Below are 21756 nucleotides of genomic sequence, written 5' to 3'. Positions count from 1 at the left end.
GGGAGGATGAAATGATGTAAAACCAATGTATTTAAGTATGAAATTACCATAAACTTCAGTTTAAATTAATTAAAAATATTTTAGAATGGTTTTAGATCTACAGAATGTTGCATGACTGCAACAGAACAATTGTGACCGTGTAGAGTTCCTCATCCCTATTTCTCCTGTTGTTAAGTCTTTATTGTGCTTTAAAATGGTGCTGGAGAAATGCCTCATGGGTTAAGAGCATTGGCTGTTTTTCTAAAGGACTGGGGTTTAGCCGGGTGTTGGTGTCACAGGCCTTTAATCCCAGCACTGGGGAGGCAGAGGCAAACAGATCTCTGTGAGTTCGAGTCCAGCTAGTTCCAGGACACGCTTCATAGCTACACAGAGAAACCCTGTCTCGAAAAAAACAAAATACCACAACAACAAAAAGCCTGGGGTTTGATTCTCAGAATCCATTGGTGCACACAACCATCTCTGACTCCATTCCATGGGACCTGAAGTCTTCTGGCTTCTACAAACACCAGCATATACATGGTACGCAGGTATACATGCAAACAAAAGTTTATGTACTTAAGATAAAAATAAGTAAATCTTAAGAGGGAACTCTTAAAATGGTGTCTTGGCTACTAGTATTCTTTTACTGCTTCTTTATTTATGACTGCCTTTTCTCCAGGATGAGGTTCTGTCTGTATTCCTGCCTAAGATCAGTCTTTCTTTCTGAATGTTGGACTTTTTTCTTCCTTCCCCATTTCTTGGTCCCTTTTTCAGTTAAATTTAGTTGATTTCTCCCATTGTTGTCTTACCTTACTCTGGAGCTTAACTGTTTCTCTGAATTTTAAGGTTCAGTCTTCCTTAGTTAAAAATGCTTGTGCTTTTCCTCTAGCTCACCTGTCATAATATGGCCACTTTATAACTAATTTAATTGATAACCTCATTTAACTCAAAATCATGCAGAATTGGTGCCTTTGTTCTGAGCTTATCCTACTATTAGTCCTGTACATGGTGTTCATGTAACAATTATTAAAACAGGTTAGAATTTTGTGCTTTCCCTTTAAGCTGTTCTCCCCGTTAGCAAACCCAAGCACCTTCAGACCTTACTTTCATAGTGGCTGTATCAATTACTTCGTGAAGTCAGAATATTGTTTAATATTTAAGGTCCTCTGTAGAGTAGCTCCAACCACCAGTATCTTCCATTAGCTTCTGATCCAGGTTGTTCAAGACTGGGGGCGGGGGCAGTTCTGCTAAATTTTGTCTCCATGTACCTTTCTGGGTCATTATGATTCTTTGTGTCTTTCTTCCTCTTCCTTGATTCATCCTCTTGCCTCCTTTTTTTTTTTTTTTTTTTTTTTTTTTTTTGTGTTTTGTTTTTTGTTTTACCAACCCCTCTTTAATCAATCCGCTTCCTCAGCCATGTATCACTATGTAGCCCTAGGACTTCTGATCATGCTTTTCTTTTTTATGTATAATTTACATGTATTATTTGAGCCACACTAGTTTATTTGTTTAGCTAATAGCTCCCTTTGTGTTTATCTCCTTCCTCTTCTCAACATTGTAAGTTCCTTGAGCACAGACTGCTTTAAATTTTGTCCCGTGGGATTTCTGGTAGTGCTTACTCCTGACTGAATATAAGAGTTCATTTCTGTGTCTTTCCCATACCTCCACCCCAAATTCTATTAAAGTTTTTTTTTTTTTTTTAACAGATCTTGCCTCAAGTTTATTTGTAAAAACAGCATAGGGCACAGGCCATCTGCAGAGTGTGCAGATGTGTCACACCAGTCCATCTGTCTTCACAGTGGCAGAAACTTTTTCTATGGGGCCATCACAGGGGCCTGGGTGCCTTTGGGAGCCTGAGCTGGAGCTGCAGCCTGGGCCTTAGCTGGAGCCGATGCCTCTGCCTTGGTTTGAACCTTGGGTTTTGGTTGGCAGAGCCTACGATCCTTGGTCTCTAGTCTTCTCCCAAGCTTGGGGTGAGTGATGAAAGCAAGACGTCTGAGTTTGCAGCTGGGACCCTTTGGCGTCTTGGGTTTTACCACCTTGGGCTGCACAAGGGCCTTGATGGCCTCTGCGCATGCACTCATGGCCTTTGCCTTGTTTGCCTGCATCTTCTACAGGCCTTTCTTGTGTTTTTGGCAAGCGCATGTTCCTCAGGAACTTGGGGTCAACCCCTTTAAGAGATTTGTATCTTTGCGATCGGGGTTTCTTGATGCCATTTCCGGGACTGGTTGTGTGTGGTGTGGTTCTTGGACTTGGCCGTGTCTGAACAGTATTCGGCGGCTCCCGAAGCTCCTGGGACTGGAAAAGAAAGAGAGACTCTATTAATAAAGTTTTAATCCCTGCTATTGTGAATGTCACTTTTAACTTCTGACATTCCTAGAAGAGACACTTCACAGCAAACTCTCTGTTCCTCTGACTCTTAGAATCTTTCTGGCCTCTCTTCTGCAATGATCCCTGAGTCTTAGCTGCAGGAGTTGTGTTATAAATATATCAGCTGGGACTGGATTCCACAGCTCCATATTTTGATTGGTTGTGACTTTTTTTTTTAATGTGCTGTACATCTATTGCAAAGAGAAGTTTCCTTATGAGGGGTGAAGACTACACTTATCTGTGGGTATAAGGACAAATAATTAAAATGTAGTTAAGGATTATGGTGATTGTGGGTGCTCCTTTAAGGTCCTCCGCCTTACTAGCCTTGTATGGTTGCTAGGTTTCCAGTTCCAGACAAGATTTTCTTCTCATTGAGCTAGTGATAATTCCAATTAGAAAACTGTTGGTTACCACCAAGATATGTTTCTGCTCTACTCCAGTTCTCCTGGCTAGTAAAATATACCCAAGTAAATGTGCAATCATCTGGCTACTATTTTTCTGTCCCACATCTACAATTATTTACACTTTTACTTCCAAGATTAACTCACCACACTTCATTTTTGTTTTATCTGAGAGCTCTCCTCACTTGCACACCAGTGGTGTCCATCACTTCTGTTCCCCGTGCTCACACCCACATCGCTGTGTCATCTGTAGTTACCTGGATTTTTGAGTACCACTACTGTGCCCATAGGGTTATGAGCCTTGCTGGTGGTTGTATTTTATAAAATGTTGATTTCTTCCCCACTTTGGAAGCTTACAAGGCACCTTCTGGTGTCATGAAAGCTAGTTCCCAGGGAGGGGGCTTTCAGGTCAGTTCTAGCTGAGAAGTCTCTGGGCCGTGTGTCTGAAAGGCATGGTGTCTTCAGCAATAGGGACTTTCTTTGCACCTGTGGGGGGGGGCAGCCAAGGGCGATAAGAATAACTTTTTTTTTTTGTTGTTGTTGTTTGGTTTTCTTGTTTTTTGTTTTTCGAGAAAGGGTTTCTCTGTGTTGCAGACTCGAACTCACAGAGATCCTCCTGCCTCTGCCTCCCGAGTGCTGGGATTAAAGGTGTGTGCCACCACTGCCGGGCTGATAAGAATTTACAAGATTGGAGTCTCTTGGACCACCCTGGCCAACAACTCAAAAGAGGGCTTCTGATACCTGGTGTTGGGGTTTTTGTTAGATTGTCTTTGGCACTTGGATGGAGCATTGTAAGCCCAAATGGGAAAATTTCATTAAACTCTCATGTATATTTAAACACCGACTTATTGTTTATTATAAGTATTTTTAGGTAGATAGATGATAGTATGATTTCTTAAGACTTTTTCAGAATCCTTTCTGTATTTATCTCTCTCCCCTTCCCTAATTAGAGCCCCCATTTCCCCCTTCCGATGGTTTGTATCCTGCTATTACCCCTTTCTTGTGCCTCCTGCCCCCACAGTCCCTTTTTCACTTTCCTGGTTCCTGAAGTTACTCCAGGATATGCTCTCATATCTGACTATTTAGAGCCAAGATCCTCTAACATGTGACATTGTATTTCTGGGTATGGGTTACTTTATTCAATATGATATTTTCTGTTTTTGTTTTTCTGAGACAGGGTTTCTCTGTGTTGCTTTGGAGCCTGTCCTGGAACTCTCACAGAGGTCCTCCTGCCTCTGCCTCCTGAGTGCTGACACTAAAGGCATGCCACCAACGCCCAGCTAATGTGATCTTTTTTATTCCTATCCATTTACCTGGCTAGACTCTGGAAAAGGATAAGATAACCTTATTGGTTTTTTACTTTGGCTTAAAAAAATACTTAAAACAAAACAAAAAGAGCAACCACATGGCAGCTTATAACCATCTGTAATGAGATCTGATGCCCTGTTCTGGTGTACAGGCACGTGCATGCAGACAGAACACTGTATACATAATAAATAAATCTTTAAAAAAGATACATTTTTTTTCATCCATGTTCATCAGTGAAATTGATCTATGATTTTTTTTTTTCTGTTGGATCTTTGTCTGGTTTTGGTATCAGAATAATACTGGCTTTGTTAAAAGAATTTACAAGCTGAGCAGTGGTGGTGCATGCCTTTAATCCCAACACTTGGGATTTCAAGGCTAGCCTGGTCTACAGAGTGGATTCCAGGACAGAGAAACCCTGTCTTGAAAAACCAGTAAAAAGAAAGAAATGGGGGAAAAAAACAAAATAATTTACAAATGTTTCTTTCTTTTCCTTTTTATGGAATAATTCAAAGAATGTTGGTATTCTTCTTTAGAGGTCTAATAGAATTCTGTGTTGTTTTTTATCTGATTCTGATTGTTGTTTTTAGTTTATATTGCAGGTGTGCACTGTTTTGGTTGGACCTACTTTTCTCTTTTTTTCCCAAATATATACTGTCTTGAGTTTGAAAATCTAGTCTGCCCAGGGAGAATGTGTAGCTCAGTAACAGAATGCTTGCCTAGCATGCAGTAGGATATGTGTGTCTGTGTGTGTGTGTGTGTGTGTGTGTTGCAAAGAATCCAACCCAACTGTATCTCCAGCTAAAACCTTCAGTGTGATCTCTAGTACTTCCAGAATAAAACAAACTCCAGTCTAGTAGGGAGTAGGCAATTGGGAGCAACAGGTGCAGTGTTAATTGGCAGAACAAAAAAGTTCTGATGTTCTCTTGCACAATCATCTGGCTGCAGGTAACAGTAATGCACTATGTTTTAAGGTAACATGGGTGTTTCAAGATTACTGTAAGGATTTTAAGTGTTTGACCATCAAATGAAAAGTATTTGAGGTGATGGCTATATTAATTAATCTTCTTTGATCAATATACATTGAATATGTGTATCAAAAAATCATATTGTGGCCTATGTATGAGTATTATATATCAAAATAAAATAGAAAATTAGAAAACTAAAAACTGAGTGTTGTAAAAACAGATTTGACACTACAATTATATGTGGACTCAGTAAATATTTGATGATTGATTTAGCAGTTTGCCCTGGTTTTGGAGCCAAAGCATGAGTAAATATGTGCTGGACTACTCAACACAGATTACCCACTTTTCTGAATGCTCTACTTTTGGAAGATACGGTCAGAATATTCTGATGTAAAAACAACTCATTGTCTTTTTAGGTTGAGGAGAATATTGGTTTTGTTTCCTTCATATTTTTTCCTCTCACACACCCTCCTGGATTAGTTAATTTTGTGATGGAGTCTTGCAATGATGCCTAGTCTGGTCTTAAAAATCCTGGGTTCAAGAGCAGCTAGAGAGATGGCTCAGCGATTAGGAGGACTGACTGCTCTTCCAGAGGACCCTGATTCAATTCCCATCACATACATGGCAGCTAACAACTGTAACTCCAAGATCTGACACTCTCACATAGACATACATGTAGGCAAAACACCAATGCAAATAAAATAAAATAAACTTAAAAAAAAAAAAAAAACAAAACAAAACCCTGGGTTCAAGCAGAACCACAGAAGCTAAAAAGCAAGGTTAGTACATTAGTACATTTAGAGACTTTCCCCTTAACTATGGACATTGATGGCCTGTGTTTTAGTTTTGGCAGGTGCTGTCTACACACTGAGTTTTACAGCCAGATGGTACTTCCACTATAGAGTCAGTTGTGCTAAGGTCTCAGGGCCTATTAAGTCTGGGGCCCTGTTACACTATACAGAAAAGCCCTGTCTTGAAGAAGAAAAAAAAGCATATATGACTGTTTTGCTTTCTGGTATGTCTGTGCACCACATATGTGCAGTGCCTGCAGAGATCAGAAGAGGCTGCTGGGTCTCTTGGACTGGAGTTATAGAAGGTTATGAGTAGGTACCTGTAATTAAACCCAGGTCCTTTGGAAGAATAGTCAATGCTCTTAACCACTGGGCCATCTCTTCAGCACCCACTTCCATGTCATCATTGCCATTGTCTTCCTTGTCCTCCTCCTCCTCAAAGAAGACTTCAGCTTATGGTTCAGGGGACATCAGGCTATCATGGCAGTCAAAATGTGGTAGCTATTGAGGTTTCCTTTGTTCGCTTTAAGATTTATTTATTTTTTTGTTCTATCAACTTTATGGCAGAAGAGGGCATCAGACCCCACTATAGATGGTTGTGAGCTACCATGTGGTTGCTGGGAACTGAACTCAGGACATCTGGAAGGCAGTCAGTGCTCTTAACCACTGAGCCATTTCTCCAGCCCCCACCCCTTTGTTCATTTTTATATCTGACATTGTTGTTACTAAGCTGTCATTCTTTATGTATTCTTGGTGTCAAACTCAAACAGATATGATCTGTAATTTTTTTCCTCGATTTTATAGGTTGTGTTTTCAGTTTGTCACTAGCGTTTGAAGTTTTGAATGTTGATGAGGTTCAGTTTTATCTATTTTTTTATTTGATTGTCTCTGCTTTTTGTTATCAAATTTAATAAATAATTATAAAATCCAAGATCATGGACATTTTCTGTTCTAAAAGTTGCACAGTTCTTCTGTTGAGGCCTTTGTTCCATTTGAGTTAATTTTCCCATATGGCATGATACAGCTTTGCTTTTCATGTGTTTTATCCAGTTGTCCCAGCATGTTAAAGAATCTTATTAATTTGATTGGATTGACAGACACCTAGGGGGTTAGCATGACTCTAAGTTGTGTCTGTAAGGATGTTTCCAGAGAGTTTATGACAACTCTGACCTAACCAGTGGTTTCATCTTCTGATAGATTCAGTATTTGAATAGACTGTTGGGAGGGGTTCCTTTAGAAGATAAATCTTAGCCCTGGTCCTTTTTTATACTATCCTCTGCTTCATACCATAAGGTGGACAGGCTCCTGTGTCACACACTTCTGTTGTTATGATAGTCTGCTCTTAGCCAGGCCCAGGAGCATTGAAGCCAGCTGTATTGAAACTTTTGAAAATGACCCAAATACATGCTCCTTCTTAAGTTTTTAGCAGATGTCCTGTTACTGTAGAAAAACTGACACAAGTCTCTTTTTTTTCATTAACTGTCTTGGCATCTATGTAGAAAATCAGTTGGTTGCATACACGTTGATTTGTTTTTGGCCTCTTAGGGCTAGACACTTAACAGGCTTAAATGCCATACTAAGGGCAAGGGTAAGGGGGAATAATATAATAAAATTTATTTTGAAAAGATAAGATCTGGACATTGTGGCACATATCTATAAACCCAGGAAATGGAAGCATTTAAAAGTAATGTTCAGCTGGTGGTGGGGGTGCACACCTTTAATTCCAGCACTTAGGAGACAGAGGCAGATGGGTCTCCGTGAATTCCAGGCCAGCCTAGTCTACACAGTAAGTTCCAGGACAACCAGAGAAACCCTGTCTCCAAATACTACTGCGCTGCTGCTGCTGCTGCTGCTACTACTACTACTACTACTACTACTACTACTACTACTACTAATAATAATAATAATAATAATAATGTTGAGATAATTTTCAGTAAAGTACTTGCCTCACAGACATGAGGGCCTAAGTTTGATCCCAGAACCACATTAAAATGGGGGGGGGGCAGGTGGCTAGATTTAAATGCTACTAAAGACTAGGGGAGAAGCCCTCACCTCTTTTGGATGTGGTCTGTTGGGGGAGGAGACCAGTACCCCCTCCCTTAAGTAACCCTTGTCTGTGCTCTGCAAAGAAGCCCAATAAACTCATTGACTCCCTAGAGTGAACTTTGGTTCACTTTGGTGGAATCATGCCTCTGCCTGTTGTTGGAATTTGAAGAAGGGGTAGACATTGCTTACATTTCCTCCTGGGAGGGAATTTGCCTGACATTGTGTGTGTCATGTATTTCTGTCAGAGGACTGCTTGTGGGGTTTAGTTCTTTCCTTCCACTATGTGGTTTTCTGGGATCAAGCTCAGATTGTTAGGCTGGAGGGCAAGTGTCCTTCCTCACACTGTACCACAGTTAATAATTTGTTTGTTTTGTTTTATTCTTTTGATACTGAGTCTCTGTGTATCTCTGGCTGTCCTGGAACTCACTTCATAGATCAGGCAGGCTGGCCTCAGATTCAGAGACCTGTCTGTCTGCCTCCTGAGTGCTTGGATTAAAGGCAGGCACTAACATTTCTGGCTCATACATAGTTGATGCTCTTGAAGGAGATAGCCACAGGAAAATCATTGACTATATATATTCGGAGTGGAGTATTGAAGTAAGTAGGAAAGATAATCCAAAATGTAGTATAATTACCTCACAGTTACTAAAGAGTTGAAAATGGGCTGAATGTGACAGCACATGCTTGGAGGCAGAGGCAGGTGGATGTTTGTGAGCTTGAAACTAGCCTGGTGTGTTCACTGAGTTCCAGGCCAGCCAGAGATACACAGTAAGACCCTGTCTCAAATAAAGAATTGCCCTCCCCCCCCCAAGAAAGGAAAGCAAAACAAAACAATGGGTAGAGCTAACAAACTGGTTAAAATGTCAGATTACAGAACCAAGACACAAAAATCAGTTCTGCTTCTGTTTACAGGCAGTAAGCTGTTGGAGCATATCGTTAGCAATTATGTTCACAATAATAACAAAACAAGTAAAACACTTGGGATTTTTAAAAGGGATGAGAGTCTCCTACATTGAAAATTATAAAACATTGATGAAGGAAATTGAATCATACAAAAAAATAAATGGAAAGATATCTTCTGTTCATTGGTTGGAAAAAAGATATCCATACCAAAGACAAACATGGACTGAAAGTGAAAGGATTTAATATCCTAACCAAATGCAAATTGAAAACAAATGATGTAGCTATTCTACTATCTGATAAAATAGACTTCAAGTCAAAATTTACTGGGAAAGATGAAGAAGACCTAGGCTAAGGGAACAGTTCATCAAGAAGATAGACAAGCAAGATGGTCCAGCAGCTAAAGGTGCTTGCTGCAAGCCTGATGATCTGAGTTTGATCTTTGAGACTCACATTGTGGATAGAGAGAACCAGTTACCCTTCACAGGTGTGGGGTAGTTTGCATGATTCTACACACTAAAATAAATTAAGCAATTGTTAAAAAGAGATAAAATAATTGTAAGTATTTATGTATCAAACATTGGGGCTCTCAACTTTATAAAACAATAGACACCAAAGTATACTTAAGTCCTGATACTCACTATCATCAGTAGATATGTTATCCAGATTAAAAATAAAGAAATTTAAGGATTGAGCTGTACCATAGATTAAATGGATTTAAGAGACATTTATAGACTATTCCATTCAAGACTTAGATACATATTTGTAACTTTCTCTAAAATATATCTTATTTTAGGCCATAAAAGCAAGTCTTAACAAATAAAAAAATCAAAATAATTTCTTATATCTTATCAGATCATACTAGAATAAAACTAGAACTCAATAGCAAGAGATACCACAGAAAATATAAAATATTATTGAAGATTGGTGCTGCTTGGAAGAGTTTCCAGAATCTGCCTATGACTTAGGGTACAGGGTCTTCGTCTGTGAAATGGAGAGTGTCACTATGTCTGCTTTGTAGGGTGGTTTTAAGTATTAAATGAGACTATATATAGAAAGATTTATTACAGGATCTGGTGTAAAATAAGCATTCGATATGCATTCACTGTGCTATATCTTGGCTCTAATGTGTATGAGTTTTGCCTAAATGTATGTATGTGCACCATGTGAGTGCCTATTTCCTCAGAGGCCAGGAGAGGGCATCAGATCCTCTGAAACTTGCAGTTACAGATAGTTGTGAGCTGCCATGGGGGTACCAAAAACTGAACCTAAGTCCTCTAGAAAAGCAGCAAGGGCTCTTAACTACTGAGCCATCTCTTCTTCCCCTAATTTAGAGCTTGAACATTGCTCAAAAGTCCATGTGTTAGCCAGGGCAGTAATGGTGCACACCTTTAATCCCAGCACTCGGGAGGCAAAGGCAGGTGGAGCTCTGTTTGTTTGAGGCCAGCCTTGTCTACAGACCAAGGTCCAGGACAGGCTTTAAAGCCACATAGAGAAAAACCCTGTCTCAAAACAAGCAAACAACATAATACATAAATACATACATATGTGTGTTTACATAACTATTAAATATATTAAGGAAGATAGAATTATTTATAGAAATCATTTGAGTGTGTTGTGAGATGGAATTTTAAAAAGGGGTTAGGGATGGGAGGCAGACACTGAGATTGCCGACTTTTTGGTGTTGGAGACAAAGGAGACAAAAATGATGGTAGCTTATTAAAAGCTAAGTATATGTAACCTTTGTAGTAATTGGTCATAATTTGTAGTAATTGGTCATAACTGTGCTAATTGCCCAAGAACAAGCCATAATGAAAGTGAAGCAGACACAGCTGAGCTGTTTTCAGGGCCCCCAGATGAAAAGGAAAACAGCAACTGAGCTGTTAACAACTGCCAAAATTAATCTAAACAAACCATAGAGCTGGAGAAAGCATTAAAAAGAACTTCAGAAAGGGCTGGTAGGTAAATAAAGACAAAGTTTTAGGTAGTAGAGGATGAAAGATTAGAGGAAGTATATGAAATAACTGGGGATAAATAAGAAGTATGCTGGAAAATATAAGATGATTCTTCCTGAGAAGACAAGAACCTCAGAAAAGAGGTCATAGGAAGGACAGTGTTACTGTTTGGACAAGAGATGTCCTCAAAAAATGCTCATGTGTTTAGGGCTTAGTCCCCAGGGAGTGGTGTTATTTTGGGAGGCCTGGAAACTTGATGAGATGAAGCTTGAGTGAAGGAAGTAGGTGCTTGGGGGTGGGTCCATAGTGGTATTTCAAAGAGGAAGACAGGAAGAGGTCAAGGGATAAAATACCTCAGAATGGCTCCCTTCCTCCACACAGTCCTGCTACCTTGATAGTCTGCCCAAATACATGAAGCCAGGAGACAAGACTACCTTCACTTGAAACTGTAAACCAGCATTAATCCTGATCCCTTTAGTTTGCTTTTCCAATGTAAGTACTAACTAAGCCCCACTTTGTTTAGCTTCCAAAATCAGGTGAGATACTGTGCACTTAGGGGTACATAACTATAGATCCCCTTAGGTTGTTTCTGTTGATTATTTTGTCACAGCAGTGAGAAAAAAGACATTGATATGGCAGAGGCCAGAGAGAGTGTAGTGAACTGGCCAACTTTTTTAGAGAGACTCCAATTCCAGAGATCAGTATTACAGAGAAGTAGAGGAGAAATAAACTCTTCAGACAATGAAAGTGTTGATGGAATTAAGTGAAGAAGTTCAAAAGTCTGTGAAGGATTATGAATGTAGTTTAGTTGATATAGTGCTTACCTAGCATGTCCTAAATTCAGGGTTCAATCTCAGAGTATGGAGGCGAAACCTGTAATCCCAACACTGAGGAGGTGGAGGCTGGATGATTAGAAGTTTCGAGTTAGCCAGGTGATGGTGGTGTATGCCTTTAATCCTGGCACTGGGGAGGCAGAGGTAGGCTGATCTCTGTGAGCTCCAGAACAGCCAGGGCTACACAGAGAAATCCTCTCTTGAAAAGCAAAAGGGGGGGAAAAAGTTTCAAGGTTACTCTCACCTATTTTGAAGTCAGACTAGGATACCAGACCCTGCCTTCCCCTTCCACCCCCCCAAAAAAATTCTTGAGAGCTAATTAAAATTATGCAAGCATGAATGAAGGTAATTTCATAGGGAAGGTATGAAGTACAAAGCATGGGGCATACAAGCATAGGGAGTCACTCTGCAAGTATATATTCAGGCTGGCCTCAAACTCAGAGATCTACCTGGATTATACATGAGTGCCTCTTCTACCCAGCTGAGATATAATTCTTATTCTCAGAATTCTCCATGCCGATAAATATTGAGGGTTAAAAAAACCATAAGTAGCATTTGCATTGGAAATAAGATCATATGCAATTTTTGAAAAAAGTTGTTTTTAATGGACTGCTTATGAGATTACTAATAGAATCTGTAGCGCCCGCACTACCATCTCTTCCATGAATCGGGCGAAGGCCTAGAGATTGAAATAAAGACAAGAAAGTGGGTCATTCGTTCAATGGCAAAGTCGGAACGCCAACTTTTTATTGAGGGGCAAGAACTGGCTTAAATACCGACTTATAGCACAGTGGAAAATTACAGGAATTTTTTGGCTTAGCTCCTCCCTGTGTTGTCACAGGGTGTGTGTCACGAGGTGTGCTGTCATGGGAAGAGTACCAACAAAAGCCTTGGGGCAAAGAATTCTGGCCAACAGCTTCAGGCTAGCTCAAGGCGCCTCAGGGATCCATGCAGGGCCCTACAAGAATCTAAGGCCAGGCAAGTTGTTTCAACATTATAGAACTATATCACAGAATTATAGAATTGTAGTCTTGTCTTTCTTTCTTTATACATGTTGTTTTGCTATATTTTCCACATTGTCCTGGAAGTCCTGGGCCAAGCAGTCTTTCTGCCTCAACTTGTCCAGTAGCTAAGAATATATAATTGAAGGCCAGTATTCCCAACCACCATTTGAGAATTTTGAAATCTGGATTGGTGTCTGCCTTAGTCACTGTTCTATTGCTGTGAAGAGACACCAAGGTAGCCCTTTTAGAAGATTTAATTGGGACTTCTTTCCAGTTTCAGGAGTTTAGTTCATTATCATCATAGCATCTTTTTCGTTGCAGCATGCATGCTGGCTCTGGAGCAGGAGCTGAGAGCTGCATCATGATCTGTAGATAGAAACTCTGGGCTTGGCATGGACTTTTGAAACCTCAAAGCTCACTCCCAGTGACACTTCCTCCAACAAAGCCATATCTCCTAATCCTCTTAATCCTTTCAAATAGTGCCACTCCTTGGTGACTAAGCATTCAAATATATGAGCCTATGGGAACCATTCTTATGCAAACAGCATCTATCTAATTTTAGATGTAATTTGAGCAAGAGATGGGCTTTGTTTGTGACTGTTGTTTGTCTGTCCACCCAGCTACACCATTTTCCATGCAAAGAAACCTGAAGGGCATTGATGGTGCATGACTTTAATCCCAGCACTCCGGGAGGCAGAGAGAGGCAGGCAGATCTCTGTGAGTTCCAGGCTAGCCTGGTCTACAGAGTGAGTGCCAGGACAGTCTCGAAAACAATACAGAGAAACCCTGTCTCAAAAAACAAACAAAACTACAAAACAAAAAAAGAGTACCTTGTTCTCTTCCCTAGGACCTGAGTTCTGTTCCCAGCACTCATGTTAGGCTGTCGACAACTGCCTGTGACCCCAGCTCCAGTGATTTTCATTTAGCTTCTCATATCCTACTGAACTTCGAACTGTTCTCTGGCTGACTTGTCTGTGTGCCTCCCCTATCCCCCACCCTTCATGTGTAGTGTGTGTCATGGACCATGAGAAATAAAACAGGATAACTAATACTCAGCAGGCTAACCTACCACATGAGTGATAGGGAGCTCTATCTTGCAAGGCCATGGAGTCACTGGCTTTGGAAATCAGTTGCTCCTGTTGGTAATTTTATGAGTCACTTCATCTATTCCCTAAGAATAGCTTTGGGTGTTTCCTACTGCTTATGTGTATGTCTTGTAAGACCCTCAGAATGAGGAGTCTTCCAGGTTCGGTAGATACCCCAAGAACTCAATGTCCAGTCCAGTTGCTGCAAAATGCAAGAGGCTTTAATGAACAGGAAACGTTTGCGCAAACGGGCTCCTCCAGCACGCAGGCTAGGGAGAAGCCCCCTCCCCTGGGCCCAGGTATTTTTAAAGGCAAACCCACAAGCTTAGGGAGGGGGTGGGACCCTTGGAGGCCGGATGGTCTGCTATTAAGGGTCAGCAGACCTTAGGGCTTCAGGTGTGCTAATTAATCTTGTCTGGGCAAACCAGAGTTACAGCTATCTCTTGACCCTATTTACCACCTGTTGACTCACAGGAAAGGAGGGGCAGTGTGAATTCTTCTTATCTCAGGGCCTTGTGAGAGGAAGCTAGCAAATTCCAAGGAACAGATATTGGTTTCCAGGTTAGTCCATCATTAACATTACTTTTTAGGTCTTTCATTCCCCCCTTTTTCTCTTGTCAATAGTTTTAATCTTATAACTATAGAATTAAGAAGCAGCCTCCTCTTGGCTCCAGAGGCTCCTGTACTGCTATCTAAGCACCATAATCTGGGTAGCACTCGTAACAAAAGTCATAACAAAAGTAACAATTTTTCCAATAGTAAGCAACAAGAGAGAAATAAAAATGGGCAGTTGTAAGAGGCTGTCCCTGGATCCTATAACTTGGAGTGGCGTGGGGGTGGGTCCAGAGGAAGAGGACCAGAGTCTTAAGGTTTCTGTGCGGTGATACCTAATGTAATCTGGATCTCCAACTTGGAAATGATTTAAAACTTCCAAGTCTCCCGCCGCGTAGGTCTCTCAGAGTTGCTTTCACATTCGCTGTCTCACCCACTCAAGCACCTTAAGCCTAGCAAACAGAGGCTTAAGAAAACAGCACATCAGCACTATGTACAGAGGTAATTTCCACCAGTGGAGGGCTCCCACAGAGCCATTTATAGGGGTTCAACCTAAATGGTCCAGGGGTGTTTCTAACCCTGAAAAGCATAAAGGATAGGAGAACTGATTTTACTACAGTAGGTATTTTAAATCTTCGGAAAATTTTCTTTCTTCAGTAATTTTTTTACCTACACGGTTGAGACAGTCCCAAGCATATGAACAGATGAAAAAGCATACCTGCTGCCTGTTAATGTTTATGGACTTCTCTTTGTCTAGCAGTACCACGGCCCCAGCCCTTTCTTTACCTTTTACAATGTAACTGCTCCCAGCAGTGAACTGGTCAATATATGCCCAGCCAGCAGGATGTCCTTAAGATCTTTGCAAACTCCAGTCTCTTTAACCAACAGTTGATGGCAGTCAAGAGTCCTTGGTTCACCAGTTTCCTCAGGCAGAAGAGTGGCGGGATGAGGCTGGCTGGTGGAGCGAACACAATCCGCTCAGTCTCTCAGTGAGAAGCAGGCTTTGGTGGTGAGTCACGCGGGCGTTGGTCATCATCAGTCGGCGGCTGCCGGACAGTGCTCTCCAATGCATGGGGGCTATTATAGTTGCTTTATGCCCCAAAGTCAACTTGTCAGCAGCGATAGCTTTTAGACAGCCAGGCCCTCCCCTGGCTACAGGATCAAGCTTCTTTGGCAGATAAGCAACTGGTCTGTTCCACGGCCCTAGGGATTTGGTCAAAACTCCCCAGGCGACCCCCTTACGCTTGTCCACCTAAAGGGTAAAAAGTTAGTTACATCAAAAGGCTTAGAGCGGGTGCTTTCAACTGGGCCTTCGTAATGACATCAAATGTCTCCTGATGTTCTGGGGTTCAGGAGAATTTTTCCTTAGCCTGTAAAACCCAGATGTCCCCAGAATTCTCTTACTTGCCTGGCCATTGTTGGGGAATTTTAAACCCTTGGGACAGTCGGATCCAGATGAGCTGCCCAGTTCTGCACGTGTCAGAGTCCTTCCATTCAGAGGCAAAAAGCAGTTGGCTGGTGGTGGGATATAACCTCGAACGAGTGGGGTACCCTGCCCACGCCAAGGTCCACTGTTCTTCGGGTAGTCCATGAATTACCTTGGGCTCGGGGAGGGAGTCCAAACCCCGTCTCCCTTTACTTTTATCCTTTCTTAGGGCTTCGATACCTTGTCTTCTTGGGACAGTCATTTGCCAAGTGTTCTTTTGCTTTACAATATGCACATTGGTCCTCCTTGTCAAGTGGGGTCCTGTTGCCCAGGTTCCCTAGCCTGTTTTAAATTTCCTAACTTTTTGTCTCTCTCTCTATTTTTTTTAACCTCTGTGACTAAGATATTTTAGTCAAATTCTTTCCTATCTTCTGTCACGCTTTTTCTCTGCTCTCTGTCTCTCTACTGTCTTTTTTCCTTCTCTTCTCTGTCCCTTTAATATACTTTCTCTGTCTCTTGTCATGCTTTTTTTCTCTGCTCTCTGTCTCTTACTGTCTTTTTTTTTTCTCTCCTTCTCTTCTCTGTCCCTTTAATACATTTTCTCTGTCTTTTAACCCTTCCAGTCTCTGGAGTTTCTTCCTAATATCTGTGGCCCAATTTCCCCATGAAGACCAGAGCCACCGATGCTCTCTGGGCTTCTGAAGTAGAGTCAAAAAGTGCTCTCTTTACCTTAGCCAAATTGGTGGGCCATCTCACGGCACCTCGGAGACCTGCCACCAGAGCCTGGGGATAGATTTTTAAGCTCTCCCTACCTTTAGCAGTGTTGAAGTCCCAACTGGGGCGAGTCAAAAGAAATCCCAAGTCAATCTCATTTTTTCAGCTGCGCTGGCCACCCATCGGCTCCAGGGATATATTTAAGCCACAAGCAGAAACTGTTGATAATCATCTCAAATAGCCTAGAGAGAGAACATAAGGAACTCCAAAAAGGGGGTGGTTAGTTTTCCAATTACAAAGATCTGGGGAGAAGGGTCAGCCCTGGAGGCTGATGTTGGGAACCAAACATGTGCGGTGGCAGGGTCATAAGTCATAACCCTGTCCCTCCATTCCGGCATGGCTCTGCCCATGCCGCGCCTGGCCCATGGCTGTCCAGCCATTCTGCTGAAGCTCAGCCCCAGCCGCTCTGGCTGCCCTGCCACATTCCTGAGAGCGGGGGGGGGGGGGGGGGTGTGCTCATAGCTGGGTCTCCGGCCCTGCTCTCCTGTGGATCTAAAGTCAAACTTAGGTGGGGTAGTTAGTTGTTCACCCGTGGGGAGAGTAGAAATGGACACAAACAGTAGGAACAGAAGGACACAAAAAACACAGAACAATCCGACAAAGAGGACAATTCCGCGCAGTAGACAAACGGCGCCCAAACCAAAGTTACAAAGTGGGAGGGAAGCAAGTCCAGAGGCCGGCCATCCCCTGGAGAAGAGAAACTTTGTCTCCTTCCCTCCTCCAAACAACCCGGACTTTCGTCCAGGGCGGGACCAAGGGTCTCAGGACACGTCTGTCTCCCCCTGTGGTCCTATACAAGTCCTGTGCAGGCCAGGCACAGGCACAGATTCAAATACTCGAGTCAAAAACACATAACATACAAGTTCTGTGCAGGCCAAGCACAGATTCAAGTACTCGAGTCAAAAACAGGTAACATCAGACACATCAGACATACATCAAACATATAGGTTGCGAGCTCTTTCTTACCTCCAACTGGCAATGGAATTGAGTCTGGGGGTCGACCAAATCCCGGACGAGCCCCCAAAATGTAAGACCCTCAGAATGAGGAGTCTTCCAGGTTCGGTAGATACCCCAAGAACTCAATGTCCAGTCCAGTTGCTGCAAAACGCAAGAGGCTTTAATGAACAGGAAACGTTTGCGCAAACGGGCTCCTCCAGCACGCAGGCTAGGGAGAAGCCCCCTCCCCTGGGCCCAGGTATTTTTAAAGGCAAACCCAGAAGCTTAAGGAGGGGGTGGGACCCTCTGTCCATTGAGTAGTGACCCTTGGAGGCCGGATGGTCTGCTATTAAGGGTCAGCAGACCTTAGGGCTTAAGGTGTGCTAGTTAATCTTGTCTGGGCAAACCAGAGTTACAGCTATCTCTTGACCCTATTTACCACCTGTTGACTCACAGGAAAGGAGGGGCAGTGTGAATTCTTCTTATCTCAGGGCCTTGTGAGAGGAAGCTAGAAAATTCCAAGGAACAGATATTGGTTTCCAGGTTAGTCCATCATTAACATTACTTTTTAGGTCTTTCAGTCTCATGAAAATATTCCATCTTCTGGTCACGTATATCTGTGGGAAGTCAGGAGGATGACTTTTCATGTGGCTGTATAATCTTGATGTATAGAATATATACTGGGTGCCTTGAATTCCTGAAAAGTCCCTGGAGGAAGAAAATTCCTTCTCCGGTTTCAGAACAAGGGCTGCCCCATGCTTAGCCTGAGGCTGGAAGTGCCAGCCTCTGGATTTTACACTACATAGCCATAGTTTTTCCCTTTGATGTAATCTCTAGGGCAGAGAAGTTTCCTTTAATCTGCTAACATTTGATGAAAATGCTAATTCGGACTAAGTGCCACCCATTTTCTTCTGGCTGGTATGAAGGTTGCCATGGTTGTCACAAGGCTGTGTTCCCAGCGGAAGTGCTCAGAGAGTGCACAATGCTCACTGCCTGCAAGTTTTCTTCCCTTTCTCTACATTTATGGATTAAAAACTTCTAGCTTAATTATCGACAGATGTTGTTAACACACAAACTCCCTTACTCCCCTCTTAGAAAGCATAGTCCCTTCCTGTATTGACCCTTTTCAGATATGCCCATGGACTTCATAACCACACCACCTCTGAGATAAAGATAACAGACGCCTGCTTTGTCAGCCATATATGTCTTATTGGCCCTGAGAAATACCTGCCTGTAACCTTGGTGTTGCCAGAAAATTACTAATTGTGTCTGTGTGGTTATATAAACTGGAAACCTTGTGGGATGAGAAATTTTTTTCTGGAAGAATAAAGAGACATAATGATAAGAAGACATATGTGAGTAGACTCACCCTTTAGCCCTCAGACTTTAGTCTTTCTGCTTATTGTAATGTCTCTTCCAAACCCTGAGCTCTTGGGAGTGGCGGGGGGGGGGGTGTTGAGGCTGGAACTTAAAAGCTTCCTTTAAGTGTGTATCTCATTTACATTTATTTATTGGGGTGGGGAACATGCTCATGCCACTGTACTTATGTGGGAAGACAATTTCAGGAGTCCTCTCTCTCCCTCTACCATGTGGGTTCTAGGGATCAAACCCAGGTCATCAGACTTGATGGCAAGCACCTTTAGTCACTTAGCCATGTCATGGTGCTGCCTTTCTATTCTTATTGTTAGTTTAGGAGTAATTGGACCTTTTCTGTAAAAAGCTAGACAGTAAGTACTTGAGGCTTTGGAGGCCATATACTATCTCTGCCACTATCACCGTAGCTATCAGGCAGGTATAGATAGATACAAGCAGTGTGGCTCATTTCCCACAAAACTATTTATAGACATTGGAAATTGAGTTTTATGTAACTCAATATCATAAAGTAAATTAGGGGAATTTTCCTCCAACCAATAAATTATAACCAGTGACCCTTAGCTTGCTGTCATTATACAAACAGGCCTAGTTTAGAGACATTTTCTCTTACCTATGAAATGACCTGGTTTCTTCTGTTTAGTCTTGTTCCCTCTGGTCTACTCATCATACTACAGCCAAATTTACTTGAAAATTGGATTCATGCTCTTGCTTAAAAGGCCTTTAAAGATTCCATGGAAAGTGCCCACCTTCTTTGTAAGACCCTTGTACTACAGACCTTGATTAATTTTTAAGTGATACATCTTAATATTTCCCATTAATTCATTATTCCAGCTCCTTGGGCAGCTCCAGTTCACTAATTTTCACTTCTAAGTGTTGAATACATCCTTAAATGTCTTTACTCTTTACCTCCCCTACTTCCTGAATAAGCATTACTCTTTCTATAGGAGTCATGTCAGACATTATTGTCATCTCCAGAAGCCTTCTGTTTTCTCCTGAGGTTGTATGGATTTACTTACTGCTTCTACTGTATTCTCCTACATGTCTGTAGAACCTCATGTATCATTTATTTTACCGTGCTGTAATTTCCTATTTTCTTTAGTGTCTCTCCTGAGTAATGAGCTCCTTGAGTATATAGTGTTTGTTCTACCTGCATTTTCCTGTGTGCTGTTCATAGAACACTCAGTATTCTTACGGCTCTTTTTTGCATTATAAAATGTAGATTAAAAAAATGTAGACACAATTGATATAACATAAAATTAACCCTTTTAAAGTATATAGTTCAGTGGATTTTTTTTAGAAGCAAACTTAATAGTGTTACACAGCTGGTTACCACTGTCTAATTCTAAAATATGTTTGTCCTCCAAAACAAAATCCTGTGCATGTAGGAGTCACTCTGCATGGCTGGGGATATTGCTAAGGTGTAGCACATGTATGTGTTTTGAAAAGCTCTATATCCTTTGTGAAAAGCTCAAGTTTATCCTTAGAGACTCCTCGCTACCTTCTCTCCCTAGGTAGCAGCCATTGTCTTTCTGTCCTTCTAGACTGGCCTTTTCTGTGCATTTCATATGGATGGGATCAGAAATTGTTTGCCCTTTTGTGGTTTCTTCTTTCATTTGCCTGTGTAGCATTTTCAGAGTGTACCTGTGTTATGCCATGTACTAGGCGTCATTCTCTCTCTATATATATAAGCCTCTCTATAGATCTGTGTGCCGGGCTTATTTAACTTCTTCAAAGCCCCCAAGACTTCAGTAAGACTGCTAGACTCCTGCTCTTGGAACAGTTTTACTTTCATGTGCTCTTTGTTTATGGATAAACTTTCACCTTAAGTCATCAAAACTCAGGGCTGAAGAATAGACCCTTCTTGATTCTAAAGGTTCTTCCTTGCCTTTTCCCCCTAGCTCCTTTTGCTAGTATATTTTCTACTGTAACACCAGATAGTACTTTGGAGTCTCCTTATATACCTTAAGCCTTCTTGACTCTACATTTTTCTTGGCTATTTTCTCTTTCTGAAGTGTTCTTTTCCACTTGCTTCAACTTGCTTCAAATTTTACCCAGCCTTCAATTCCTGTTTCAGACAGAATCTCTGAATTACCAGAGGAATTATATTCTTTAGGTACTACCTTGCCTACTGATTCCTTGAAAATGCTCTTATGCTTTCTCTGTTGTTTCATATTCTTGCCAGTATGTTGGCACTAGGTGGTAGGAGAAGGGAAATGTGTGAGAGTTGATGAGATGCCTGTGAAACTGATGATCTGAGTTTGATCTCCTGGATCCATATAGTGGAAGAAAAGAACCAATTCCTGCAATTACCCTCTGACCTCTATGTACAACACGTGTGTGTGTGTGTGTGTGCGCGCGCGCGTGCGTGCACACACACACACACACCTACACACCTCTGTTATTGGCATTCATGTGTATTGACTCCTATAGGACAATGACCAAAGACTACACTTGGAATCCTGAGCACATATCATCCAGAAACACTGTGTTGCCCTGTAGAAGTATGATAAGCATGATTAGTTTTGATTTGATAGTGAATGTTTCAAACAATTAATCTTAGCTTAATATTTAGTGACTGAAAGGTCTTCTATAAGATTGGGGGTGGGGGAGTCATTAAATGATGTTCAACTCAAACTTTAAAACTTGAAAATTCAGGTTTAGTGAGATGATTCAGCAGTTAAGAGCACTGGTTGCTCTTCCAGAGGACCTGGGTTCAGTTCCCAGCACCCACATGGCAGCTGACAACGGTCCAGTTCCAGGGGATCTGATACCTTCATACCAATAGACATAAAGTGAAATAAACATTTTAAAAAACTTGAAAATTGTTATACTGTGTATCAGGTAAACATTCTCATGGAACTTTAAGCATTACAGAATTAGAGTTTATATCTTAATTCTTTTTGAAATAGAGGTGGGGTATAAATAGAGTTTATGATCAAGTTCAAAGTGACTATGAGTAAATATGAATGGAACCATATTTTTGGTGGATGAAGTGATGCACACATATCAGCACTAGGGAGGTGGTGGCATGAAAAATCAGGTATTAGAGGTCATCCT

The 21756-nt window shown here is 41.6% G+C and overlaps 1 protein-coding gene across 2 annotated transcripts in view; it reads left to right on the top strand.

The window, feature by feature from the left end:
- The window catches only part of Golm2 (golgi membrane protein 2), a 71294-nt gene that overhangs the window by 5625 nt on the left and 43913 nt on the right, over window positions 1-21756 (top strand). The gene's annotated exons all lie outside the window — the stretch shown is intronic.

This window comes from Phodopus roborovskii, unplaced genomic scaffold, assembly GCF_943737965.1.
Source record: "Phodopus roborovskii unplaced genomic scaffold, PHOROB, whole genome shotgun sequence".
Lineage (NCBI taxonomy): Eukaryota > Metazoa > Chordata > Mammalia > Rodentia > Cricetidae > Phodopus > Phodopus roborovskii.
The sequence above is the reverse complement of the archived record's forward strand: the minus strand, read 5'-3'. Positions and strand labels throughout refer to the sequence as shown.